This window comes from Genypterus blacodes, unplaced genomic scaffold (genome assembly GCF_046128005.1).
Source record: "Genypterus blacodes isolate CSIRO-AG114 ecotype Tasmania unplaced genomic scaffold, CSIRO-AGI_Gbla_v1 ptg000064l_1, whole genome shotgun sequence".
In the NCBI taxonomy this organism is placed as follows: domain Eukaryota; kingdom Metazoa; phylum Chordata; class Actinopteri; order Ophidiiformes; family Ophidiidae; genus Genypterus; species Genypterus blacodes.
Window position 1 is genome coordinate 1,121,004 of NW_027466876.1, and position 21,455 is coordinate 1,142,458.

The 21,455-nt window shown below is 47.0% G+C and overlaps 53 non-coding genes across 53 annotated transcripts; all 53 read left to right on the top strand.

The window, feature by feature from the left end:
* The first annotated feature begins 31 nt into the window (after positions 1-31).
* trnag-ucc (transfer RNA glycine (anticodon UCC)) lies at positions 32-103 on the top strand. Its single transcript has one exon. It is a non-coding gene; the product is annotated as a tRNA-Gly (tRNA).
* Positions 104-243: 140 nt separating this feature from the next.
* trnag-ucc (transfer RNA glycine (anticodon UCC)) lies at positions 244-315 on the top strand. Its single transcript has one exon. It is a non-coding gene; the product is annotated as a tRNA-Gly (tRNA).
* Positions 316-455: 140 nt separating this feature from the next.
* trnag-ucc (transfer RNA glycine (anticodon UCC)) lies at positions 456-527 on the top strand. The gene has a single exon. It is a non-coding gene; the product is annotated as a tRNA-Gly (tRNA).
* A 140-nt stretch (positions 528-667) lies between these two features.
* Positions 668-739, top strand: trnag-ucc (transfer RNA glycine (anticodon UCC)). Its single transcript has one exon. It is a non-coding gene; the product is annotated as a tRNA-Gly (tRNA).
* A 140-nt stretch (positions 740-879) lies between these two features.
* Positions 880-951, top strand: trnag-ucc (transfer RNA glycine (anticodon UCC)). Its single transcript has one exon. It is a non-coding gene; the product is annotated as a tRNA-Gly (tRNA).
* A 140-nt stretch (positions 952-1,091) lies between these two features.
* Positions 1,092-1,163, top strand: trnag-ucc (transfer RNA glycine (anticodon UCC)). The gene has a single exon. It is a non-coding gene; the product is annotated as a tRNA-Gly (tRNA).
* A 139-nt stretch (positions 1,164-1,302) lies between these two features.
* On the top strand, positions 1,303-1,374 carry trnag-ucc (transfer RNA glycine (anticodon UCC)). The gene has a single exon. It is a non-coding gene; the product is annotated as a tRNA-Gly (tRNA).
* Positions 1,375-1,514: 140 nt separating this feature from the next.
* Positions 1,515-1,586, top strand: trnag-ucc (transfer RNA glycine (anticodon UCC)). Its single transcript has one exon. It is a non-coding gene; the product is annotated as a tRNA-Gly (tRNA).
* A 140-nt stretch (positions 1,587-1,726) lies between these two features.
* Positions 1,727-1,798, top strand: trnag-ucc (transfer RNA glycine (anticodon UCC)). The gene has a single exon. It is a non-coding gene; the product is annotated as a tRNA-Gly (tRNA).
* A 140-nt stretch (positions 1,799-1,938) lies between these two features.
* On the top strand, positions 1,939-2,010 carry trnag-ucc (transfer RNA glycine (anticodon UCC)). Its single transcript has one exon. It is a non-coding gene; the product is annotated as a tRNA-Gly (tRNA).
* Positions 2,011-2,149: 139 nt separating this feature from the next.
* On the top strand, positions 2,150-2,221 carry trnag-ucc (transfer RNA glycine (anticodon UCC)). Its single transcript has one exon. It is a non-coding gene; the product is annotated as a tRNA-Gly (tRNA).
* A 140-nt stretch (positions 2,222-2,361) lies between these two features.
* trnag-ucc (transfer RNA glycine (anticodon UCC)) lies at positions 2,362-2,432 on the top strand. The gene has a single exon. It is a non-coding gene; the product is annotated as a tRNA-Gly (tRNA).
* A 140-nt stretch (positions 2,433-2,572) lies between these two features.
* trnag-ucc (transfer RNA glycine (anticodon UCC)) lies at positions 2,573-2,644 on the top strand. Its single transcript has one exon. It is a non-coding gene; the product is annotated as a tRNA-Gly (tRNA).
* A 140-nt stretch (positions 2,645-2,784) lies between these two features.
* On the top strand, positions 2,785-2,856 carry trnag-ucc (transfer RNA glycine (anticodon UCC)). The gene has a single exon. It is a non-coding gene; the product is annotated as a tRNA-Gly (tRNA).
* A 140-nt stretch (positions 2,857-2,996) lies between these two features.
* Positions 2,997-3,068, top strand: trnag-ucc (transfer RNA glycine (anticodon UCC)). The gene has a single exon. It is a non-coding gene; the product is annotated as a tRNA-Gly (tRNA).
* A 138-nt stretch (positions 3,069-3,206) lies between these two features.
* trnag-ucc (transfer RNA glycine (anticodon UCC)) lies at positions 3,207-3,278 on the top strand. The gene has a single exon. It is a non-coding gene; the product is annotated as a tRNA-Gly (tRNA).
* A 140-nt stretch (positions 3,279-3,418) lies between these two features.
* Positions 3,419-3,490, top strand: trnag-ucc (transfer RNA glycine (anticodon UCC)). The gene has a single exon. It is a non-coding gene; the product is annotated as a tRNA-Gly (tRNA).
* A 140-nt stretch (positions 3,491-3,630) lies between these two features.
* Positions 3,631-3,702, top strand: trnar-ucu (transfer RNA arginine (anticodon UCU)). The gene has a single exon. It is a non-coding gene; the product is annotated as a tRNA-Arg (tRNA).
* A 140-nt stretch (positions 3,703-3,842) lies between these two features.
* Positions 3,843-3,914, top strand: trnag-ucc (transfer RNA glycine (anticodon UCC)). Its single transcript has one exon. It is a non-coding gene; the product is annotated as a tRNA-Gly (tRNA).
* Positions 3,915-4,054: 140 nt separating this feature from the next.
* trnag-ucc (transfer RNA glycine (anticodon UCC)) lies at positions 4,055-4,126 on the top strand. Its single transcript has one exon. It is a non-coding gene; the product is annotated as a tRNA-Gly (tRNA).
* Positions 4,127-4,264: 138 nt separating this feature from the next.
* Positions 4,265-4,336, top strand: trnag-ucc (transfer RNA glycine (anticodon UCC)). The gene has a single exon. It is a non-coding gene; the product is annotated as a tRNA-Gly (tRNA).
* A 139-nt stretch (positions 4,337-4,475) lies between these two features.
* On the top strand, positions 4,476-4,547 carry trnag-ucc (transfer RNA glycine (anticodon UCC)). The gene has a single exon. It is a non-coding gene; the product is annotated as a tRNA-Gly (tRNA).
* Positions 4,548-4,686: 139 nt separating this feature from the next.
* Positions 4,687-4,758, top strand: trnag-ucc (transfer RNA glycine (anticodon UCC)). The gene has a single exon. It is a non-coding gene; the product is annotated as a tRNA-Gly (tRNA).
* Positions 4,759-4,897: 139 nt separating this feature from the next.
* Positions 4,898-4,969, top strand: trnag-ucc (transfer RNA glycine (anticodon UCC)). The gene has a single exon. It is a non-coding gene; the product is annotated as a tRNA-Gly (tRNA).
* Positions 4,970-5,740: 771 nt separating this feature from the next.
* On the top strand, positions 5,741-5,812 carry trnag-ucc (transfer RNA glycine (anticodon UCC)). The gene has a single exon. It is a non-coding gene; the product is annotated as a tRNA-Gly (tRNA).
* Positions 5,813-6,163: 351 nt separating this feature from the next.
* On the top strand, positions 6,164-6,235 carry trnag-ucc (transfer RNA glycine (anticodon UCC)). The gene has a single exon. It is a non-coding gene; the product is annotated as a tRNA-Gly (tRNA).
* Positions 6,236-6,374: 139 nt separating this feature from the next.
* On the top strand, positions 6,375-6,446 carry trnag-ucc (transfer RNA glycine (anticodon UCC)). Its single transcript has one exon. It is a non-coding gene; the product is annotated as a tRNA-Gly (tRNA).
* Positions 6,447-6,586: 140 nt separating this feature from the next.
* trnag-ucc (transfer RNA glycine (anticodon UCC)) lies at positions 6,587-6,658 on the top strand. Its single transcript has one exon. It is a non-coding gene; the product is annotated as a tRNA-Gly (tRNA).
* Positions 6,659-6,798: 140 nt separating this feature from the next.
* trnag-ucc (transfer RNA glycine (anticodon UCC)) lies at positions 6,799-6,870 on the top strand. The gene has a single exon. It is a non-coding gene; the product is annotated as a tRNA-Gly (tRNA).
* Positions 6,871-7,010: 140 nt separating this feature from the next.
* trnag-ucc (transfer RNA glycine (anticodon UCC)) lies at positions 7,011-7,082 on the top strand. Its single transcript has one exon. It is a non-coding gene; the product is annotated as a tRNA-Gly (tRNA).
* Positions 7,083-7,222: 140 nt separating this feature from the next.
* trnag-ucc (transfer RNA glycine (anticodon UCC)) lies at positions 7,223-7,294 on the top strand. The gene has a single exon. It is a non-coding gene; the product is annotated as a tRNA-Gly (tRNA).
* Positions 7,295-7,434: 140 nt separating this feature from the next.
* trnag-ucc (transfer RNA glycine (anticodon UCC)) lies at positions 7,435-7,506 on the top strand. The gene has a single exon. It is a non-coding gene; the product is annotated as a tRNA-Gly (tRNA).
* Positions 7,507-7,646: 140 nt separating this feature from the next.
* trnag-ucc (transfer RNA glycine (anticodon UCC)) lies at positions 7,647-7,718 on the top strand. Its single transcript has one exon. It is a non-coding gene; the product is annotated as a tRNA-Gly (tRNA).
* Positions 7,719-7,857: 139 nt separating this feature from the next.
* Positions 7,858-7,929, top strand: trnag-ucc (transfer RNA glycine (anticodon UCC)). The gene has a single exon. It is a non-coding gene; the product is annotated as a tRNA-Gly (tRNA).
* Positions 7,930-8,069: 140 nt separating this feature from the next.
* trnag-ucc (transfer RNA glycine (anticodon UCC)) lies at positions 8,070-8,141 on the top strand. The gene has a single exon. It is a non-coding gene; the product is annotated as a tRNA-Gly (tRNA).
* Positions 8,142-8,281: 140 nt separating this feature from the next.
* Positions 8,282-8,353, top strand: trnag-ucc (transfer RNA glycine (anticodon UCC)). Its single transcript has one exon. It is a non-coding gene; the product is annotated as a tRNA-Gly (tRNA).
* A 140-nt stretch (positions 8,354-8,493) lies between these two features.
* trnag-ucc (transfer RNA glycine (anticodon UCC)) lies at positions 8,494-8,565 on the top strand. Its single transcript has one exon. It is a non-coding gene; the product is annotated as a tRNA-Gly (tRNA).
* A 139-nt stretch (positions 8,566-8,704) lies between these two features.
* On the top strand, positions 8,705-8,776 carry trnag-ucc (transfer RNA glycine (anticodon UCC)). Its single transcript has one exon. It is a non-coding gene; the product is annotated as a tRNA-Gly (tRNA).
* Positions 8,777-8,916: 140 nt separating this feature from the next.
* Positions 8,917-8,987, top strand: trnag-ucc (transfer RNA glycine (anticodon UCC)). The gene has a single exon. It is a non-coding gene; the product is annotated as a tRNA-Gly (tRNA).
* A 140-nt stretch (positions 8,988-9,127) lies between these two features.
* trnag-ucc (transfer RNA glycine (anticodon UCC)) lies at positions 9,128-9,199 on the top strand. Its single transcript has one exon. It is a non-coding gene; the product is annotated as a tRNA-Gly (tRNA).
* A 140-nt stretch (positions 9,200-9,339) lies between these two features.
* On the top strand, positions 9,340-9,411 carry trnag-ucc (transfer RNA glycine (anticodon UCC)). The gene has a single exon. It is a non-coding gene; the product is annotated as a tRNA-Gly (tRNA).
* A 140-nt stretch (positions 9,412-9,551) lies between these two features.
* Positions 9,552-9,623, top strand: trnag-ucc (transfer RNA glycine (anticodon UCC)). The gene has a single exon. It is a non-coding gene; the product is annotated as a tRNA-Gly (tRNA).
* A 140-nt stretch (positions 9,624-9,763) lies between these two features.
* Positions 9,764-9,835, top strand: trnag-ucc (transfer RNA glycine (anticodon UCC)). The gene has a single exon. It is a non-coding gene; the product is annotated as a tRNA-Gly (tRNA).
* Positions 9,836-9,975: 140 nt separating this feature from the next.
* On the top strand, positions 9,976-10,047 carry trnag-ucc (transfer RNA glycine (anticodon UCC)). Its single transcript has one exon. It is a non-coding gene; the product is annotated as a tRNA-Gly (tRNA).
* A 140-nt stretch (positions 10,048-10,187) lies between these two features.
* Positions 10,188-10,259, top strand: trnar-ucu (transfer RNA arginine (anticodon UCU)). Its single transcript has one exon. It is a non-coding gene; the product is annotated as a tRNA-Arg (tRNA).
* Positions 10,260-10,400: 141 nt separating this feature from the next.
* On the top strand, positions 10,401-10,472 carry trnag-ucc (transfer RNA glycine (anticodon UCC)). The gene has a single exon. It is a non-coding gene; the product is annotated as a tRNA-Gly (tRNA).
* Positions 10,473-10,612: 140 nt separating this feature from the next.
* Positions 10,613-10,684, top strand: trnag-ucc (transfer RNA glycine (anticodon UCC)). Its single transcript has one exon. It is a non-coding gene; the product is annotated as a tRNA-Gly (tRNA).
* Positions 10,685-10,822: 138 nt separating this feature from the next.
* Positions 10,823-10,894, top strand: trnag-ucc (transfer RNA glycine (anticodon UCC)). Its single transcript has one exon. It is a non-coding gene; the product is annotated as a tRNA-Gly (tRNA).
* A 139-nt stretch (positions 10,895-11,033) lies between these two features.
* On the top strand, positions 11,034-11,105 carry trnag-ucc (transfer RNA glycine (anticodon UCC)). The gene has a single exon. It is a non-coding gene; the product is annotated as a tRNA-Gly (tRNA).
* Positions 11,106-11,244: 139 nt separating this feature from the next.
* Positions 11,245-11,316, top strand: trnag-ucc (transfer RNA glycine (anticodon UCC)). The gene has a single exon. It is a non-coding gene; the product is annotated as a tRNA-Gly (tRNA).
* A 139-nt stretch (positions 11,317-11,455) lies between these two features.
* On the top strand, positions 11,456-11,527 carry trnag-ucc (transfer RNA glycine (anticodon UCC)). The gene has a single exon. It is a non-coding gene; the product is annotated as a tRNA-Gly (tRNA).
* A 1,193-nt stretch (positions 11,528-12,720) lies between these two features.
* trnag-ucc (transfer RNA glycine (anticodon UCC)) lies at positions 12,721-12,792 on the top strand. Its single transcript has one exon. It is a non-coding gene; the product is annotated as a tRNA-Gly (tRNA).
* A 139-nt stretch (positions 12,793-12,931) lies between these two features.
* On the top strand, positions 12,932-13,003 carry trnag-ucc (transfer RNA glycine (anticodon UCC)). Its single transcript has one exon. It is a non-coding gene; the product is annotated as a tRNA-Gly (tRNA).
* Positions 13,004-21,455: the final 8,452 nt, after the last annotated feature.

The following is a 21,455-nucleotide window of genomic DNA, read 5'->3' on the forward strand; positions in this document are numbered from 1 at the left end:
GAAAAATCTTAGCCTGAATGGAGAGAAAACAGCGTTGGTGGTATAGTGGTAAGCATAGCTGCCTTCCAAGCAGTTGACCCGGGTTCGATTCCCGGCCAACGCATGCTTTTAGCTGCAGGGCAGCTCAGTGACAAGAACTGTTGCTAGCAGGTTCTCCAAAGGATTCCCTGCTTCGTCTTCACGATAACCTGAGGTCTGAGGAACTTTATCCTGAAAAATCTTGGCCTGAATGGAGAGAAAACAGCGTTGGTGGTATAGTGGTAAGCATAGCTGCCTTCCAAGCAGTTGACCCGGGTTCGATTCCCGGCCAACGCATGCTTTTAGCTGCAGGGCAGCTCAGTGACAAGAACTGTTGCTAGCAGGTTCTCCAAAGGATTCCCTGCTTCGTCTTCACGATAACCTGAGGTCTGAGGAACTTTATCCTGAAGAATCTTGGCCTGAACAGAGAGCAAACAGCGTTGGTGGTATAGTGGTAAGCATAGCTGCCTTCCAAGCAGTTGACCCGGGTTCGATTCCCGGCCAACGCAGGCTTTTAGCTTCAGGGCAGCTCAGTGACAAGAACTGTTGCTAGCAGGTTCTCCAAAGGATTCCCCGCTTCGTCTTCATGATAACCTGAGGTTTGAGAAATTTTTTTCTGAAAAATCTTGGCCTGAATGGAGAGAAAACAGCTTTGGTGGTATAGTGGTAAGCATAGCTGCCTTCCAAGCAGTTGACCCGGGTTCGATTCCCGGCCAACGCATGCTTTTAGCTGCAGGGCAGCTCAGTGACAAGAACTGTTGCTAGCAGGTTCTCCAAAGGATTCCCTGCTTCATCTTCACGATAACCTGAGGTCTGAGGAACTTTATCCTGAAAAATCTTGGCCTGAACAGAGAGCAAACAGCGTTGGTGGTATAGTGGTAAGCATAGCTGCCTTCCAAGCAGTTGACCCGGGTTCGATTCCCGGCCAACGCATGCTTTTAGCTGCAGGGCAGCTCAGTGACAAGAACTGTTGCTAGCAGGTTCTCCAAAGGATTCCCTGCTTCGTCTTCACGATAACCTGAGGTCTGAGGAACTTTATCCTGAAAAATCTTGGCCTGGATAGAGAGAAAACAGCGTTGGTGGTATAGTGGTAAGCATAGCTGCCTTCCAAGCAGTTGACCCGGGTTCGATTCCCGGCCAACGCATGCTTTTAGCTGCAGGGCAGCTCAATGACAAGAACCGTTGCTAGCAGGTTCTCCAAAGGATTCCCTGCTTAGTCTTTACAATAGCCTGAGGTTTCAGGAACTTTTCCTGAAAAATCTTGGCCTGGATAGAGAGAAAACAGCGTTGGTGGTATAGTGGTAAGCATAGCTGCCTTCCAAGCAGTTGACCCGGGTTCAATTCACAGCCAACGCAAGTTGTTCACTGCAGGGCGGCTCAGTGACTAGAACCCTTGCCAGCAGGTCCTTGAAAGGATTCCCTGCTTAGTCTTTACAGTAACCTCAGGTTTGAGGAACTTTTCCTGAAAAATCCTGGCCCTGAATAGATATAAAACAGCGTTGGTGGTATAGTGGTAAGCATAGCTGCCTTCCAAGCAGTTGACCCGGGTTCGATTCCCGGTCAACGCAGGCTTTTAGCTTCAGGGCAGCTCAGTGACAAGAACTGTTGCTAGCAGGTTCTCCAAAGGATTCCCCGCTTCGTCTTCATGATAACCTGAGGTTTGAGAAATTTTTTTCTGAAAAATCTTGGCCTGAATGGAGAGAAAACAGCGTTGGTGGTATAGTGGTAAGCATAGCTGCCTTCCAAGCAGTTGACCCGGGTTCGATTCCCGGCCAACGCATGCTTTTAGCTGCAGGGCAGCTCAGTGACAAGAACTGTTGCTAGCAGGTTCTCCAAAGGATTCCCTGCTTCGTCTTCACGATAACCTGAGGTCTGAGGAACTTTATCCTGAAAAATCTTGGCCTGAACAGAGAGCAAACAGCGTTGGTGGTATAGTGGTAAGCATAGCTGCCTTCCAAGCAGTTGACCGGGGTTCGATTCCCGGCCAACGCATGCTTTTAGCTGCAGGGCAGCTCAATGACAAGAACCGTTGCTAGCAGGTTCTCCAAAGGATTACCTGCTTAGTCTTTACAATAGCCTGAGGTTTCAGGAATTTTTCCTGAAAAATCTTGGCCTGGACAGAGAGAAAACAGCGTTGGTGGTATAGTGGTAAGCATAGCTGCCTTCCAAGCAGTTGACCAGGGTTTGATTCCCGGCCAACGCAAGTTGTTCACTGCAGGGCGGCTCAGTGACTAGAACCCTTGCCAGCAGGTCCTTGAAAGGATTCCCTGCTTAGTGTTTACAGTAACCTCAGGTTTGAGGAACTTTTCCTGAAAAATCCTGGCCCTGAATAGATATAAAACAGCGTTGGTGGTATAGTGGTAAGCATAGCTGCCTTCCAAGCAGTTGACCCGGGTCGATTCCCGGCCAACGCAGGCTTTTAGCTTCAGGGCAGCTCAGTGACAAGAACTGTTGCTAGCAGGTTCTCCAAAGGATTCCCCGCTTCGTCTTCATGATAACCTGAGGTTTGAGAAATTTTTTTCTGAAAAATCTTGGCCTGAATGGAGAGAAAACAGTGTTGGTGGTATAGTGGTAAGCATAGCTGCCTTCCAAGCAGTTGACCCGGGTTCGATTCCCGGCCAACGCATGCTTTTAGCTGCAGGGCAGCTCAGTGACAAGAACTGTTGCTAGCAGGTTCTCCAAAGGATTCCCTGCTTCGTCTTCCCGATAACCTGAGGTCTGAGGAACTTTATCCTGAAAAATCTTGGCCTGAACAGAGAGAAAACAGCGTTGGTGGTATAGTGGTAAGCATAGCTGCCTTCCAAGCAGTTGACCCGGGTTCAATTCCCGGCCAACGCATGCTTTTAGCTGCAGGGCAGCTCAATGACAAGAACCGTTGCTAGCAGGTTCTCCAAAGGATTCCCTGCTTCGTCTTCACGATAACCTGAGGTCTGAGGAACTTTATCCTGAAAAATCTTGGCCTGAACAGAGAGCAAACAGCGTTGGTGGTATAGTGGTAAGCATAGCTGCCTTCCAAGTAGTTGACCCGGGTTCGATTCCCGGCCAACGCATGCTTTTAGCTGCAGGGCAGCTCAGTGACAAGAACTGTTGCTAGCAGGTTCTCCAAAGGATTCCCTGCTTCGTCTTCACGATAACCTGAGGTCTGAGGAACTTTATTCTGAAAAATCTTGGCCTGAACAAAGCAAACAGCGTTGGTGGTATAGTGGTAAGCATAGCTGCCTTCCAAGCAGTTGACCCGGGTTCGATTCCCGGCCAACGCATGCTTTTAGCTGCAGGGCAGCTCAATGACAAGAACCGTTGCTAGCAGGTTCTCCAAAGGATTCCCTGCTTAGTCTTTACAATAGCCTGAGGTTTCAGGAACTTTATCCTGAAAAATCTTGGCCTGGACAGAGAGAAAACAGCGTTGGTGGTATAGTGGTAAGCATAGCTGCCTTCCAAGCAGTTGACCCGGGTTCGATTCCCGGCCAACGCAAGTTGTTCACTGCAGGGCGGCTCAGTGACTAGAACCCTTGCCAGCAGGTCCTTGAAAGGATTCCCTGCTTAGTCTTTACAGTAACCTCAGGTTTGAGGAACTTTTCCTGAAAAATCCTGGCCCTGAATAGATATAAAACAGCGTTGGTGGTATAGTGGTAAGCATAGCTGCCTTCTAAGCAGTTGACCCGGGTTCGATTCCCGGTCAACGCAGGCTTTTAGCTTCAGGGCAGCTCAGTGACAAGAACTGTTGCTAGCAGGTTCTCCAAAGGATTCCCCGCTTCGTCTTCATGATAACCTGAGGTTTGAGAATTTTTTTTCTGAAAAATCTTGGCCTGAATGGAGAGAAAACAGCGTTGGTGGTATAGTGGTAAGCATAGCTGCCTTCCAAGCAGTTGACCCGGGTTCGATTCCCGGCCAACGCATGCTTTTAGCTGCAGGGCAGCTCAGTGACAAGAACTGTTGCTAGCAGGTTCTCCAAAGGATTCCCTGCTTCGTCTTCATGATAACCTGAGGTCTGAGGAACTTTATCCTGAAAAATCTTGGCCTGAACAGAGAGAAAACAGCGTTGGTGGTATAGTGGTAAGCATAGCTGCCTTCCAAGCAGTTGACCCGGGTTCGATTCCCGGCCAACACATGCTTTTAGCTGCAGGGCAGCTCAATGACAAGAACCGTTGCTAGCAGGTTCTCCAAAGGATTCCCTGCTTAGTCTTTACAATAGCCTGAGGTTTCAGGAACTTTTCTTGAAAAATCTTGGCCTGACAAGGAGAAAACAGCGTTGGTGGTATAGTGGTAAGCATAGCTGCCTTCCAAGCAGTTGACCCGGGTTCGATTCCCGGCCAACGCAGGCTTTTAGCTGCAGGGCAGCTCAGTGACAAGAACTGTTGCTAGCAGGTTCTCCAAAGGATTCCCTGTTTCGTCTTCCCGATAACCTGAGGTCTGAGGAACTTTATCTCGAAAAATCTTGGCCTGACAAGGAGAAAACAGCGTTGGTGGTATAATGGTAAGCATAGCTGCCTTCCAAGCAGTTGACCCGGGTTCGATTCCCGGCCAACGCATGCTTTTAGCTGCAGGGCAGCTCAATGACAAGAACCGTTGCTAGCAGGTTCTCCAAAGGATTCCCTGCTTAGTCTTTACAATAGCCTGAGGTTTCAGGAACTTTTCCTGAAAAATCTTGGCCTGGATAGAGAGAAAACAGCGTTGGTGGTATAGTGGTAAGCATAGCTGCCTTCCAAGCAGTTGACCCGGGTTCGATTCCCGGCCAACGCAAGTTGTTCACTGCAGGGCGGCTCAGTGACTAGAACCCTTGCCAGCAGGTCCTTGAAAGGATTCCCTGCTTCGTCTTTACAGTAACCTCAGCATTGAGGGACTTTTCCTGAAAAATCTTGGCCTGAACAGTGAGAAAACAGCGTTGGTGGTATAGTGGTAAGCATAGCTGCCTTCCAAGCAGTTGACCCGGGTTCGATTCCCGGCCAACGCAGTCTTTTAGCTGCAGGGCAGCTCAGTGAATAGAACTGTTGCTAGCAGGTCCTCGGATCAATTCCCTGCTTAGTCTTCACAATAACCTCAGTATTGAGGAACTTTTCCTGAAAAATCTTGGCCTGAACAGAGAGAAAACAGCGTTGGTGGTATAGTGGTAAGCATAGCTGCCTTCCAAGCAGTTGACGAGTTTCGATTCCCGGCTAACGCAGGCTTTTAGCTGCAGGGCAGCTCAGTGAATAGAACTGTTGCTAGCAGGTCCTCGGATGTATTCCCTGCTTATTCTTTACAATAACCTGAGGTTTGAGGAACTGTTTCTGGAAAATCCTGGCCCTGAATGGATATAAAACAGCGTTGGTGGTATAGTGGTAAGCATAGCTGCCTTCCATGCAGTTGACCTGGGTGCGATTCCCGGCTAACGTAGGCTTTTAGCTGCAGGGCAGCTCAGTGACAAGAACTGTTGCTAGCAGGTTCTCCAAAGGATTCCCTGCTTCGTCTTCATGATAACCTGAGGTCTGAGAAACTTTTTCCTGAAAAATCTTGGCCTGAATGCAGAGACACAGCGTTGGTGGTATAGTGGTAAGCATAGCTGCCTTCCAAGCAGTTGACGAGTTTCGATTCCCGGTCAACGCAGGCTTTTAGCTGCAGGGCAGCTCAGTGACAAGAACCGTTGCTAGCAGGTTCTCCAAAGGATTCCCTGCTTAGTCTTTACAATAGCCTGAGGTTTCAGGAACTTTTCCTGAAAAATCTTGGCCTGGACAGAGAGAAAACAGCGTTGGTGGTATAGTGGTAAGCATAGCTGCCTTCCAAGCAGTTGACCCGGGTTCAATTCCCGGCCAACGCAAGTTGTTCACTGCAGGGCGGCTCAGTGACTAGAACCCTTGCCAGCAGGTCCTTGAAAGGATTCCCTGCTTAGTCTTTACAGTAACCTCAGGTTTGAGGAACTTTTCCTGAAAAATCCTGGCCCTGAATAGATATAAAACAGTGTTGGTGGTATAGTGGTAAGCATAGCTACCTTCCAAGCAGGTGACCCGGGTCGATTCCCGGCCAACGCAGGCTTTTAGCTTCAGGGCAGCTCAGTGACAAGAACTGTTGCTCGCAGGTTCTCCAAAGGATTCCCCGCTTCGTCTTCATGATAACCTGAGGTTTGAGAAATTTTTTTCTGAAAAATCTTGGCCTGAACAGAGAGCAAACAGCGTTGGTGGTATAGTGGTAAGCATAGCTGCCTTCCAAGCAGTTGACCCGGGTTCGATTCCCGGCCAACGCATGCTTTTAGCTGCAGGGCAGCTCAATGACAAGAACCGTTGCTAGCAGGTTCTCCAAAGGATTCCCTGCTTAGTCTTTACAATAGCCTGAGGTTTCAGGAACTTTTCCTGAAAAATCTTGGCCTGGATAGAGAGAAAACGGCGTTGGTGGTATAGTGGTAAGCATAGCTGCCTTCCAAGCAGTTGAACCGGGTTCAATTCCCGGCCAGCGCAAGTTGTTCACTGCAGGGCAGCTCAGTGACAAGAACTGTTGCTAGCAGGTTCTCCAAAGGATTCCCCGCTTCGTCTTCATGATAACCTGAGGTTTGAGAAATTTTTTTCTGAAAAATCTTGGCCTGAATGGAGAGAAAACAGCGTTGGTGGTATAGTGGTAAGCATAGCTGCCTTCCAAGCAGTTGACCCGGGTTCGATTCCCGGCCAACGCATGCTTTTAGCTGCAGGGCAGCTCAGTGACAAGAACTGTTGCTAGCAGGTTCTCCAAAGGATTCCCTGCTTCGTCTTCACGATAACCTGAGGTCTGAGGAACTTTATCCTGAAAAATCTTGGCCTGAATGGAGAGAAAACAGCGTTGGTGGTATAGTGGTAAGCATAGCTGCCTTCCAAGCAGTTGACCCGGGTTCGATTCCCGGCCAACGCATGCTTTTAGCTGCAGGGCAGCTCAGTGACAAGAACTGTTGCTAGCAGGTTCTCCAAAGGATTCCCTGCTTCGTCTTCACGATAACCTGAGGTCTGAGGAACTTTATCCTGAAGAATCTTGGCCTGAACAGAGAGCAAACAGCGTTGGTGGTATAGTGGTAAGCATAGCTGCCTTCCAAGCAGTTGACCCGGGTTCGATTCCCGGCCAACGCAGGCTTTTAGCTTCAGGGCAGCTCAGTGACAAGAACTGTTGCTAGCAGGTTCTCCAAAGGATTCCCCGCTTCGTCTTCATGATAACCTGAGGTTTGAGAAATTTTTTTCTGAAAAATCTTGGCCTGAATGGAGAGAAAACAGCTTTGGTGGTATAGTGGTAAGCATAGCTGCCTTCCAAGCAGTTGACCCGGGTTCGATTCCCGGCCAACGCATGCTTTTAGCTGCAGGGCAGCTCAGTGACAAGAACTGTTGCTAGCAGGTTCTCCAAAGGATTCCCTGCTTCATCTTCACGATAACCTGAGGTCTGAGGAACTTTATCCTGAAAAATCTTGGCCTGAACAGAGAGCAAACAGCGTTGGTGGTATAGTGGTAAGCATAGCTGCCTTCCAAGCAGTTGACCCGGGTTCGATTCCCGGCCAACGCATGCTTTTAGCTGCAGGGCAGCTCAGTGACAAGAACTGTTGCTAGCAGGTTCTCCAAAGGATTCCCTGCTTCGTCTTCACGATAACCTGAGGTCTGAGGAACTTTATCCTGAAAAATCTTGGCCTGGATAGAGAGAAAACAGCGTTGGTGGTATAGTGGTAAGCATAGCTGCCTTCCAAGCAGTTGACCCGGGTTCGATTCCCGGCCAACGCATGCTTTTAGCTGCAGGGCAGCTCAATGACAAGAACCGTTGCTAGCAGGTTCTCCAAAGGATTCCCTGCTTAGTCTTTACAATAGCCTGAGGTTTCAGGAACTTTTCCTGAAAAATCTTGGCCTGGATAGAGAGAAAACAGCGTTGGTGGTATAGTGGTAAGCATAGCTGCCTTCCAAGCAGTTGACCCGGGTTCAATTCACAGCCAACGCAAGTTGTTCACTGCAGGGCGGCTCAGTGACTAGAACCCTTGCCAGCAGGTCCTTGAAAGGATTCCCTGCTTAGTCTTTACAGTAACCTCAGGTTTGAGGAACTTTTCCTGAAAAATCCTGGCCCTGAATAGATATAAAACAGCGTTGGTGGTATAGTGGTAAGCATAGCTAACTTCCAAGCAGTTGACCCGGGTTCGATTCCCGGTCAACGCAGGCTTTTAGCTTCAGGGCAGCTCAGTGACAAGAACTGTTGCTAGCAGGTTCTCCAAAGGATTCCCCGCTTCGTCTTCATGATAACCTGAGGTTTGAGAAATTTTTTTCTGAAAAATCTTGGCCTGAATGGAGAGAAAACAGCGTTGGTGGTATAGTGGTAAGCATAGCTGCCTTCCAAGCAGTTGACCCGGGTTGGATTCCCGGCCAACGCATGCTTTTAGCTGCAGGGCAGCTCAGTGACAAGAACTGTTGCTAGCAGGTTCTCCAAAGGATTCCCTGCTTCGTCTTCACGATAACCTGAGGTCTGAGGAACTTTATCCTGAAAAATCTTGGCCTGAACAGAGAGCAAACAGCGTTGGTGGTATAGTGGTAAGCATAGCTGCCTTCCAAGCAGTTGACCGGGGTTCGATTCCCGGCCAACGCATGCTTTTAGCTGCAGGGCAGCTCAATGACAAGAACCGTTGCTAGCAGGTTCTCCAAAGGATTACCTGCTTAGTCTTTACAATAGCCTGAGGTTTCAGGAATTTTTCCTGAAAAATCTTGGCCTGGACAGAGAGAAAACAGCGTTGGTGGTATAGTGGTAAGCATAGCTGCCTTCCAAGCAGTTGACCAGGGTTCGATTCCCGGCCAACGCAAGTTGTTCACTGCAGGGCGGCTCAGTGACTAGAACCCTTGCCAGCAGGTCCTTGAAAGGATTCCCTGCTTAGTGTTTACAGTAACCTCAGGTTTGAGGAACTTTTCCTGAAAAATCCTGGCCCTGAATAGATATAAAACAGCGTTGGTGGTATAGTGGTAAGCATAGCTGCCTTCCAAGCAGTTGACCCGGGTCGATTCCCGGCCAACGCAGGCTTTTAGCTTCAGGGCAGCTCAGTGACAAGAACTGTTGCTAGCAGGTTCTCCAAAGGATTCCCCGCTTCGTCTTCATGATAACCTGAGGTTTGAGAAATTTTTTTCTGAAAAATCTTGGCCTGAATGGAGAGAAAACAGTGTTGGTGGTATAGTGGTAAGCATAGCTGCCTTCCAAGCAGTTGACCCGGGTTCGATTCCCGGCCAACGCATGCTTTTAGCTGCAGGGCAGCTCAGTGACAAGAACTGTTGCTAGCAGGTTCTCCAAAGGATTCCCTGCTTCGTCTTCCCGATAACCTGAGGTCTGAGGAACTTTATCCTGAAAAATCTTGGCCTGAACAGAGAGAAAACAGCGTTGGTGGTATAGTGGTAAGCATAGCTGCCTTCCAAGCAGTTGACCCGGGTTCAATTCCCGGCCAACGCATGCTTTTAGCTGCAGGGCAGCTCAATGACAAGAACCGTTGCTAGCAGGTTCTCCAAAGGATTCCCTGCTTCGTCTTCACGATAACCTGAGGTCTGAGGAACTTTATCCTGAAAAATCTTGGCCTGAACAGAGAGCAAACAGCGTTGGTGGTATAGTGGTAAGCATAGCTGCCTTCCAAGTAGTTGACCCGGGTTCGATTCCCGGCCAACGCATGCTTTTAGCTGCAGGGCAGCTCAGTGACAAGAACTGTTGCTAGCAGGTTCTCCAAAGGATTCCCTGCTTCGTCTTCACGATAACCTGAGGTCTGAGGAACTTTATTCTGAAAAATCTTGGCCTGAACAGAGAGCAAACAGCGTTGGTGGTATAGTGGTAAGCATAGCTGCCTTCCAAGCAGTTGACCCGGGTTCGATTCCCGGCCAACGCATGCTTTTAGCTGCAGGGCAGCTCAATGACAAGAACCGTTGCTAGCAGGTTCTCCAAAGGATTCCCTGCTTAGTCTTTACAATAGCCTGAGGTTTCAGGAACTTTATCCTGAAAAATCTTGGCCTGGACAGAGAGAAAACAGCGTTGGTGGTATAGTGGTAAGCATAGCTGCCTTCCAAGCAGTTGACCCGGGTTCGATTCCCGGCCAACGCAAGTTGTTCACTGCAGGGCGGCTCAGTGACTAGAACCCTTGCCAGCAGGTCCTTGAAAGGATTCCCTGCTTAGTCTTTACAGTAACCTCAGGTTTGAGGAACTTTTCCTGAAAAATCCTGGCCCTGAATAGATATAAAACAGCGTTGGTGGTATAGTGGTAAGCATAGCTGCCTTCTAAGCAGTTGACCCGGGTTCGATTCCCGGTCAACGCAGGCTTTTAGCTTCAGGGCAGCTCAGTGACAAGAACTGTTGCTAGCAGGTTCTCCAAAGGATTCCCCGCTTCGTCTTCATGATAACCTGAGGTTTTGAGAATTTTTTTTCTGAAAAATCTTGGCCTGAATGGAGAGAAAACAGCGTTGGTGGTATAGTGGTAAGCATAGCTGCCTTCCAAGCAGTTGACCCGGGTTCGATTCCCGGCCAACGCATGCTTTTAGCTGCAGGGCAGCTCAGTGACAAGAACTGTTGCTAGCAGGTTCTCCAAAGGATTCCCTGCTTCGTCTTCATGATAACCTGAGGTCTGAGGAACTTTATCCTGAAAAATCTTGGCCTGAACAGAGAGAAAACAGCGTTGGTGGTATAGTGGTAAGCATAGCTGCCTTCCAAGCAGTTGACCCGGGTTCGATTCCCGGCCAACACATGCTTTTAGCTGCAGGGCAGCTCAATGACAAGAACCGTTGCTAGCAGGTTCTCCAAAGGATTCCCTGCTTAGTCTTTACAATAGCCTGAGGTTTCAGGAACTTTTCTTGAAAAATCTTGGCCTGACAAGGAGAAAACAGCGTTGGTGGTATAGTGGTAAGCATAGCTGCCTTCCAAGCAGTTGACCCGGGTTCGATTCCCGGCCAACGCAGGCTTTTAGCTGCAGGGCAGCTCAGTGACAAGAACTGTTGCTAGCAGGTTCTCCAAAGGATTCCCTGTTTCGTCTTCCCGATAACCTGAGGTCTGAGGAACTTTATCTCGAAAAATCTTGGCCTGACAAGGAGAAAACAGTGTTGGTGGTATAATGGTAAGCATAGCTGCCTTCCAAGCAGTTGACCCGGGTTCGATTCCCGGCCAACGCATGCTTTTAGCTGCAGGGCAGCTCAATGACAAGAACCGTTGCTAGCAGGTTCTCCAAAGGATTCCCTGCTTAGTCTTTACAATAGCCTGAGGTTTCAGGAACTTTTCCTGAAAAATCTTGGCCTGGATAGAGAGAAAACAGCGTTGGTGGTATAGTGGTAAGCATAGCTGCCTTCCAAGCAGTTGACCCGGGTTCGATTCCCGGCCAACGCAAGTTGTTCACTGCAGGGCGGCTCAGTGACTAGAACCCTTGCCAGCAGGTCCTTGAAAGGATTCCCTGCTTCGTCTTTACAGTAACCTCAGCATTGAGGGACTTTTCCTGAAAAATCTTGGCCTGAACAGTGAGAAAACAGCGTTGGTGGTATAGTGGTAAGCATAGCTGCCTTCCAAGCAGTTGACCCGGGTTCGATTCCCGGCCAACGCAGTCTTTTAGCTGCAGGGCAGCTCAGTGAATAGAACTGTTGCTAGCAGGTCCTCGGATCAATTCCCTGCTTAGTCTTCACAATAACCTCAGTATTGAGGAACTTTTCCTGAAAAATCTTGGCCTGAACAGAGAGAAAACAGCGTTGGTGGTATAGTGGTAAGCATAGCTGCCTTCCAAGCAGTTGACGAGTTTCGATTCCCGGCTAACGCAGGCTTTTAGCTGCAGGGCAGCTCAGTGAATAGAACTGTTGCTAGCAGGTCCTCGGATGTATTCCCTGCTTATTCTTTACAATAACCTGAGGTTTGAGGAACTGTTTCTGGAAAATCCTGGCCCTGAATGGATATAAAACAGCGTTGGTGGTATAGTGGTAAGCATAGCTGCCTTCCATGCAGTTGACCTGGGTGCGATTCCCGGCTAACGTAGGCTTTTAGCTGCAGGGCAGCTCAGTGACAAGAACTGTTGCTAGCAGGTTCTCCAAAGGATTCCCTGCTTCGTCTTCATGATAACCTGAGGTCTGAGAAACTTTTTCCTGAAAAATCTTGGCCTGAATGCAGAGACACAGCGTTGGTGGTATAGTGGTAAGCATAGCTGCCTTCCAAGCAGTTGACGAGTTTCGATTCCCGGTCAACGCAGGCTTTTAGCTGCAGGGCAGCTCAGTGACAAGAACTGTTGCTAGCAGGTTCTCCAAAGGATTCCCTGCTTCGTCTTCACAATAACCTGAGGTTTGAGGAACTTTTCCTGAAAAATCTTGGCCCTGAATAGAGAGAAAACAGCGTTGGTGGTATAGTGGTAAGCATAGTGGCTTCCAAGCAGTTGACCCGGGTTCGATTCCCGACCAACGCAAGTTGTTCACTGCAGGGCGGCTCAGTGACTAGAACACTTGCCAGCAGGTCCTCGAAAGGATTCCCTGCTTAGTCTTTACAGCAACCTCAGCATTGAGGAACTTTTCCTGAAAAATCTTGGCCTGAACAGAGAGAAAACAGCGTTGGTGGTATAGTGGTAAGCATAGCTGCCTTCCAAGCAGTTGACGAGTTTCGATTCCCGGTCAACACAGGCTTTTAGCTTCAGGGCAGCTCAGTGACAAGAACTGTTGCTAGCAGGTTCTCCAAAGGATTCCCTGCTTCGTCTTCACGATAACCTGAGGTCTGAGAAACTTTTTCCTGAAAAATCTTGGCGTGAATGCAGAGAAAACAGCGTTGGTGGTATAATGGTAAGCATAGCTGCCTTCCAAGCAGTTGACCCGGGTTCGATTCCCGGCCAACGCATGCTTTTAGCTGCAGGGCAGCTCAATGACAAGAACCACTGCTAGCAGGTTCTCCAAAGGATTCCCTGCTTAGTCTTTACAATAGCCTGAGGTTTGAGGAACTTTTCCTGAAAAATCTTGGCCTGGATAGAGAGAAAACAGCGTTGGTGGTATAGTGGTAAGCATAGCTGCCTTCCAAGCAGTTGACCCGGGTTCTATTCCCGGCCAACGCAGGCTTTTAGCTGCAGGGCAGCTCAGTGAATAGAACCGTTGCTAGCAGGTCCTCGGATGGATTCCCTGCTTAGTCTTCACAATAACCTGAGGTTTGAGGAACTTTTCCTGAAAAGTCTTGGCCCTGAATAGAGAGAAAACAGCGTTGGTGGTATAGTGGTAAGCATAGTGGCTTCCAAGCAGTTGACCCGGGTTCGATTCCCGGCCAATGCAAGTTGTTCACTGCAGGGCGGCTCAGTGACTAGAACCCTTGCCAGCAGGTTCTCCAAAGGATTCCCTGCCTAGTCTTTACAGTAACTTCAGGATTGAGGAACTTTTCCTTAGTCTTCTTCGCCTGAACAGAGAGAAAACAGCGTTGGTGGTATAGTGGTAAGCATAGCTGCCTTCCAAGCAGTTGACGAGTTTCGATTCCCGGTCAACGGGAACAGCTTTGGTGGTTATCTGGACCATCCCCACCTCCACCCCATTACCCCCACCCTATTCTTTTGACGCCACAGCACAGACTGACCTCATTTTCCTGAGTAAATGCTAAGTTAATTCCTGTGTATTGACTTGGCTTCAGTTGAGCTCTGTGTGTGTGTGTGGTTTGTGTGTGTGTGTGTGTGTGTGCGCGCGCGCGTGTGTGCGCGTGTGCACGTGTGCGTGTGTGCGTGTGTATGGGCGGTAAACTTTGCCCCCCGGGTCATGACATTTCCATCTCACTTTAGAATGCAATGGCTGTCTGCTGCTCAGAACAAAAAACTGTTCATTAAAAAAATCATATTCAGGCTCATGCTGAATCGTTAAACCTAATTACATCATCGTTACTGCAGACCTTTCATTCCGATTGGCTGACAGGCATCTCAACCTATTTGTCACTTGACTTTAACAACAAAAATAAATCAAATCAATAAAAATAAGTTGGAAAGTAAAACTTTTTTACTTATTATTTAGAATTAGGCTTTCTACTTTTCCTTAACATATTTTTGCACTTGCCTTTAGACCTCTAGTTCCAAGTTACACTAAGTATTTTACTTAGATTCACATTTATTGTAAGCTAAATAAGGCTGAATTGAAATTGGCATCGAGTGGATCACAGCTTTGCTCAAAGTTGACTCCAAAAGTGCTTTTTCCACCCCAGGAACTTTTTCAGGAACTCAGGAAGAAGCTTTTATTTATCACCAAGGTATCAGGAGCTACATTTTGAACCATTTTTTGCACCAAATCTATACCTGAGCTACACTGCTTAGCGTAGCTCCTATACAGGGTTTTGTGCGCTCGAGGGTTCTGTTGGGTGGAACAAACGTGCTGCCGCTATCAACCACAGCTTCCCGCATCCCAAATAGTTACACAATAATGTGGTCAGGTCCGAGCCCTTCTATCTGTTTATTTGGATGAAGAGAGTCAGAGAGACAAGTCATTCATTCTTCTTGATTTACTCCATTACTTCTGTTGTTGTTGCTGTGGGTAGTGAAATGACTATTGAAAAAAGGACCTTTCTGATGGTCTTTCTTCGTGTTCGTTGTTTTGGTGGTGAATGATGAGGCAAAGATGAACTGAAATTCTCAGATGGGTTTTTACTGGAATAAGACATTGAAGAGCGCTCGTCCTGCCCCCGTCCTTGTGTCGTGGGTCAGGCCGTGAGTTTCCGCGTACAATTGCATTTATGCCGCAAACACAAGGCGTCATCAATTCACTGATGACACTGTAGTTTAACTGTTATCTATTGGTCAGCCAGCTTCAAGAGGGGCAGCGCTAAGATTCAAATCTGAGGGATGAACAGCTGTCTGTGGGGGAAAGTAGAATACTCTTTGTGTAAATTAAATAACAACAGTATAGTGTAATTAGCCATTTGATCTGAGGAAGCTCCCCCTGACTGCCCGTCTATGCAAACCCCCTCTCTTCCTTCTTCCTGGCCACAGATGTTTGAGGCTTTGATAAAGTGTATTACAGTGACCTCTTCACCTATTGGCAGATATGTGTTATCTAGCCCTCCTGGAGAGAGAGAGAGACGCTGTAATTGTTTGTGTGAATTACTCCAGACTTTCCCGGGGTCAGCCATTTGGTTACTTGTACTATATCAACTTCAGTCACTGCATTTACTTATATATGTGTTGACATTATTTGTTATATTCCAACATGACAGTGGTTGCTGTACTTGCTTGAAGCACGATGCCTAACAAGGGTGTCATTCCTCCCTCTTTCTCCTCACCACTCTGCATCCACTATCTGTACAAATGTGGTAGTAATGATGTTGCAAGCAGTATGAGCCACTAAGTTTTCATGCAATGGACAAACTATATTCATTCCATTGTGAGAAATTGTAGGGTTCTGTCTTGTGCACAAATATACACTTGAAATTCAAATTTCAGATGAAATTGGTAAAAGAGACGGTGATGAAAGTGGTTTACAGTCACGTACAAGGAACTTCAAAACTGAAAAAGTATCATGAATATTCAGCTGTTGCAGTTGTAAGTGAACAGTACGCCTCACACACTCTTCTCTATGCCTGAGTTTTATTAAAAGTTAATCAGCCTCCTGCAGACTCAGCCGCTCTCCTAGGCATCATGTTCCTTAATTCAGCCTCAAATCCCTTTATTCCTTATGCAGAAATCAGCCTCAAACCTCCCAAACCCTGGAATGAGATGCACCGCACTTCCATAAAATCAGGAATGAATGGATAGATGGCAGGCAGATAGACAGACAGGTTAAAGTTTGGGCAGAGGGTGGACAGCTGGTGTTAAGATATCTTATTCGGGACCTAAATTTGGAGGACCCCCACATTCGTTTTATTATTACTATTGTAATTGGCCTCAAAATATGACCTAAAGAAAAAGAAAAAAAAAAAGTTGTTCGTTTGACAGCATTGTTGCTCCCAGTGAAAACATTTAATATAAAGTCAATTTTGCAGCCAAAAAAAATATGATAAATTGATAGAGATTAATACAGTGATCATTTCCTCAACCCAAATGTGGCAATAATAATCCTTCACTTCACTTCACTTACCTTCAAAAAAGGGGAAATAATTATCAAAAAAGAGGAAATGTGAAATATATGAAGAACATAAGTGAATCATCATAATGTCGCTGCATGCTGCACCTTTAAATCCCTGTGTGTGTGCGTGCGTGTGTTGGATCAGAAGCTCCGTCGCCGTGGGGAACCACAGTTTGATTGATGGCAGCCGCATTTTACGCCATCAGCTTCCCTGTGAGAATCCAAAATGGCTGCCTGTTTCCACGGAGACGACAGACGTCCCCCTCCCACCCCCCACCCCTCCCAGCCGAGGAGATGAGGAGAAAGAGAGGGGAGGGGGGAGGGTGGCACAGTATGGAATGCCTTAGTAACATTGCATCGTACAAGCTGCTGAAAGTCTCCTGAATGACATTTTATTCACATTAATTCCCCTTTATGTTACACCAGAGGCCCTTCTGGTTTGTGTGGTCGATGATTTCGAAGCAGCGCCCCCTGCTGGGTAAATGCTCGGTTAGCAGCCTCACTGATCCAGCTCGTTCTCCAGACTTCATTTCTTTTGCTGTGTGAGATCCACTGACATATGCCAAGACTATTCTTAGACTTCATTATTTCAACTCCTTCTTCTTGAAAAACATCTTTGAGCTCATCAGTGTTTGTGTTGAATATTAAAAACTCAAGTCAGATGGATCCATGTGAAAAGCTGCTTATTATATACCACATTGTCACATTGAATCGATATATTTTCACACGTTTTTCTAGCTATGCTGGCTGTGTGACTGTACTGATGTTTTTGCCTGAATGTTCACCCATGGTGCCACCACCAGGTCAAAAGTTTGCACTTTCCTCATACTTCAGACCACAATTACTAACCCAAGTGGAAAGAGTTTGTCGAGACCCTGGAATCAGAGCCTGGAGGATTTACTAAAATCATTTAACTACCCAATCACTCCCATTTATCTTAACTAAACTAAAAATCTAATCACATATGAAATGCAAATAAAATCGTTTTTTTGTTGTTTTTTTGGCTAGAGTAAAATTTTTGGTCTCATCACTTTATGAGATTCAGGTTATCGCACAGATCGTCCCCATGAGGGAGCAAGTGTAGAAGAGTTCACTCTCAGCCTCACTTCCTGTTCCTCTCCTTGGCCGGTAGCGAGCCTGTGTGTTGCTGATTGGCAGCTCATCAATCGCCAGACGATTCGCTTCTCTTCGCTTCCTCGCCTCACTGTTAGCAGTGCTGCGGCCGTGCGAGATAGAAAGTGACCTACATAGCACGGCAGTTCCCTCACCTCAGCTGTCTTTTGCATTTCAAGGGGCAATGAATAATTTACCCTCCAACACACACACACGCACACACACAGCCAAATCTCCACATCTGAACATTGAACGTACATCCCATCGCAACATGACAGGCATCAATAACATTAGATGACTGAATTCTAGTGTGTGTGTGTGTGTGTGTGTGTGTGTGTGTGTGTGTGTGTTTTATGAAGGAGGTGTTAAGAGCTTTGAGTAGGAGCTGGGAGGAAAACTGTGTGCCTGAGGCAGCAACAGAGGAACCACAGGAGAAAGTTTCTATGGAGAGAAGAGGAGAGGAGAGGAGAGGAGAGGAGAGGAGAGGAGAGGAGAGGAGAGCAGAGGAGAGGGGGAGAAGACAGGAATAGGGAGGATATGAGGAGAGGAGAATCCTGATTTTGCAGATAGGGAGGAGAGAAGAGAATGTAGCGATGAATAGAACAAAGTCAGGGGAGCAAAGGAAAGGGGAGATAATCTTTGTTGTAGGAAATGAGCGAACGAAAGTGTAGGATGGATGGAGGACAAAGGAGGATAAAGAAATAATGCTGAGATTGACAGAAAAAAAAGAACGGGAGGAAAGTAAGGATGAAGTGATGATGGCGTGAAAGTGATGCAAGCGATGAAAGGGCAGATAGAAGGGAAAGAGAAGGATGAATGGAAGGATGGAAGGATGGAGGGGTGTGTGAGAAGAAAAGGATGAATGAAGGGGGGATGGTATGGCTGTAAGGAATAAAGGAGAGGGGGAGGACGGAGGGAGGGAAAGGAAGAAAGAACTGTTCAGTATGGGGCTTGCTTTCTTGCTTTACTGCTCCCTGTTTCTCTCGTTCTTTCTCCCATCTGTCCATTCGCATGTGTGTGTGTGAGAGAGAGAGAGAGAGAGAGAGAAAGAGAGGGGGAGCTAGAGAGAGCGGCAGCAGAATATAAAGCAGGGGAGGCGAGACACCAGGGATATATAGCCTGTCCCAACACACACACACACACACACACACACACACACACACACACACACACACACACACACACACACACACAGACACACACAAACACACACACAGACAGCAGACCAATCCCCCTTGTACTTCCACAGACTGAAAGAACAGGGGAACAGAGCGAGACTGTAGTCCAGAGACATCCTTGTCATCAGCTGCATTATGGAAAATGTAATTAATCCTAATTAGTGTCTGTTTGGTGTCAGAGTTTGTTATCGCAGTGTAGCAGGATGTGTAGGGGAGCGCATAGGGAATCTACGGGGTTACACAGCAGATTTGGGAGCCAGTATACACAGTATGGTGCATGAAGCCCGAAATTTGAAGCAGTTCATTTCAGTGCTTCTTGTATCTGCATTAGATCCTGATCTTTAGCCTCATTCAGTTCCACTCGGTGTGAGACATTTCCACCTGCATTCTCATGTGGTTTGTGTCTTTCCGAACACCAACCAGACATCGAACAGGTATGAAATGACCCCAGTGTGAACAGGGTTAAAGTTTCGAAACTTCCAAGGATGGAAAAACACACTAAATTGTGAAGAAAAAGGGAAGTGTGTCTCCAGAGATCCAGAGAGAATTTGAGTTGTCCATTTGAAAATGAACAAGTATTTCAGAACGTCTCCCTATGTTGCGACACAGCCGTCGCATTATATGGGTCATAGTTTTCACAGTACTCGCAGTGTGATGGGAGTGCGAGCAAGGATCTGGTTGAAGGAACCTCATTCCTACTCCAGATAGTTCTGGGTGAAGTTGCTCCTAATTTAGTCGCTAACTTTAGGTCTGAAAGCACTTGATGAGACCGCTTGGCATGCCGTGCAGAACTATATTAGGCTATATATGGTAGAGTGCTGGTATAAAGATGGTTAACGTGGTCGAGGTGGGTATAGAGTCAAAAATATACTCCACAATGACTCAATTAGGAGTGAAAGTACTCGTCAAACTAACTTATTCTAGTGTCAAAGCTGCATATTTAATATCCTCTCTCACACCGTTTCCTCCCCTTTCCCTCCTCTCCGTGTGTGTGTGTCTGTTCCTCTCTCCTCACAGACCACCAGGGGGATCAGGACATGCGAGTGTGTGCAAGCTCCCGTGTCCTCCTGCTTATTCTAAATCAGAATCTGACCACAATCTCCTACTATCTCCGTTCACTTGATTTCAGACGAGGGTGGGATCTTTTCTCGTGACTATGACGTACGACAGTAAATGTAACTACACACCACTGCAGGGGGAAGAAGAGGGTACAGGGAGGTTTACAGTGTAGAAGAGGAGTGAGGGTGTATAGATGATTGAAATGTATATATTTAAAGTCTGTGCGTGTGTGTATAAAGTGGGGTGGGTTGGTATATGGTGAGTCTCTGTGTGTATGGGGTTCTGTGAGGTGAATAGGGGGTATATAGGGTCTAATGCTGTAATCAGCTCACTGCAGGATGAAAACCACTGGAGCTGATTAGCTTCTGCAGAGAGACACCATCAGCCTGACATGCACCCTCTCTCTCTCCCTCCCTCTTTCTCTCTCCCTCTCTCTCGGTTTGAGATGCAACACCACTAATCCTGTGCGGCGAGGAGCTTTAGGATCGGAAACACACATATGTGCACACACACGCACACAAAGAGACACACACACACAAAGACACACACTCCTCTCACTGGAACTGCTGTCATGATTCCTTTTCAGACATAAAAAAACTGAGTCCACACACCCACACATACACAATAACATAGATACAGTACAGTATTGCTCGTCTTCACAGCTCGTTTGTTCAATCAAAAAAGTCTCCTTGAGCAAGGCACTCCTGCATGTTTCATCATGTAGGCACGCATATCATTGTGTGTAAATTTTTACACGGATACATGCTTGTGCTGTACATTTTCGCGTCTCTCTCTCTCTCTCCCCAGATGAGTGTGTCTCGGTGTGTGTGCATGTTTTCTACGTGCACCTTTTTTATGCTGTGTGTGCTGTGTGTATTGCTCATGGCGGTGTGTGTCCTGAATCCCACAAGCGTTGGGCGGCTCAGAGCAAACACAAAAACAACAACAACAACAACAAAGCCACAAAGCCTCCCTGGTTGCTGCTGCTGCTGTCGCCTCGCCGCCATCTGAGCTGAGGATTTATACCCGACAGCACAGAGACACGACCAAAACAAAGTTCCGCTCCTGTTTCACCACCAGGACTCGTATATCTGCTCCTGTTTCATTGATATTAAACAATAATGATTCAATCTGGGGAGACTTTGCGTCCTATCTAGCTGTGTGTCCTTCACGGATGAACCGCCTATTAGTTGATAATGTGTAAATCAGGTTGTAGATAAAAGTGGCTGCGGTAGAAAATGGCTGAAAGTATTGAGAAGCCGATCGAGCGAGCAGGGAATCATTTATAGATCGCACATGTCCTCCGTCGTCTCAGCTGCTGCTCTTTCCGTCACCTCTGTAACGCCAGTAAAATACCCAACTCCTCAATTGTCTCCATCTGCTAATACTGCAGAGTGCAGTCGGAGGAAGTTTTTAACGTTTCCTGCAGCTGACAAGGGAAGATTTTCTGTTTTAGGCCTTCAAATTGGCCCGCGGTCATTATATATTACAATACCATCCAGATTTAACCATCCAGATTTTGAGAGGGTTTTTCCTAACACTTACACACATGCATGCTTCATTTATTTTCCAGAAGGCGTCTGATTATGTCAATAGACCGCTGTGGCATATTGGTTCATACAAACAGGAATACAGAGAAATGTTTTATTATGCAATTCAATCTCTTTATCTTGCACCTGTGGCGTGAGTTTGTGTAAATGAGTTTCAAACAGGCTGGCTTAGTACCTCATTTGGAGTTAAGAAGGGGGATCCATTATCACCAACTTGTTTGCAGTCTATATAAATGATCTAGCAAAAGAAATTAAAAGCCTGGAGGCTGGTGTGAGGTGTGTGAACGATGTCCTCAGCATATTTCTTTGTACGGGTAATATAACACTGCTGGCAGAAAATGAGGAAGAAGATGTTAACAACTGCGCAGATTTGGTGTAATGAATGATGCCTCACAATTAAACAGAATAAGATAGACCTTTGAATTTTATTTTGGACAATATTTGCTGGATTACCTTGAATCATATAAATATATTGGCGTGTACTTAGATGAGCATCTTACACACAGGGTCAGTGCAAGATGTGTATACAGAACACTTGGTGATATAATTGGGGAAAAAACATGACCCTGAAGAAAAATGGG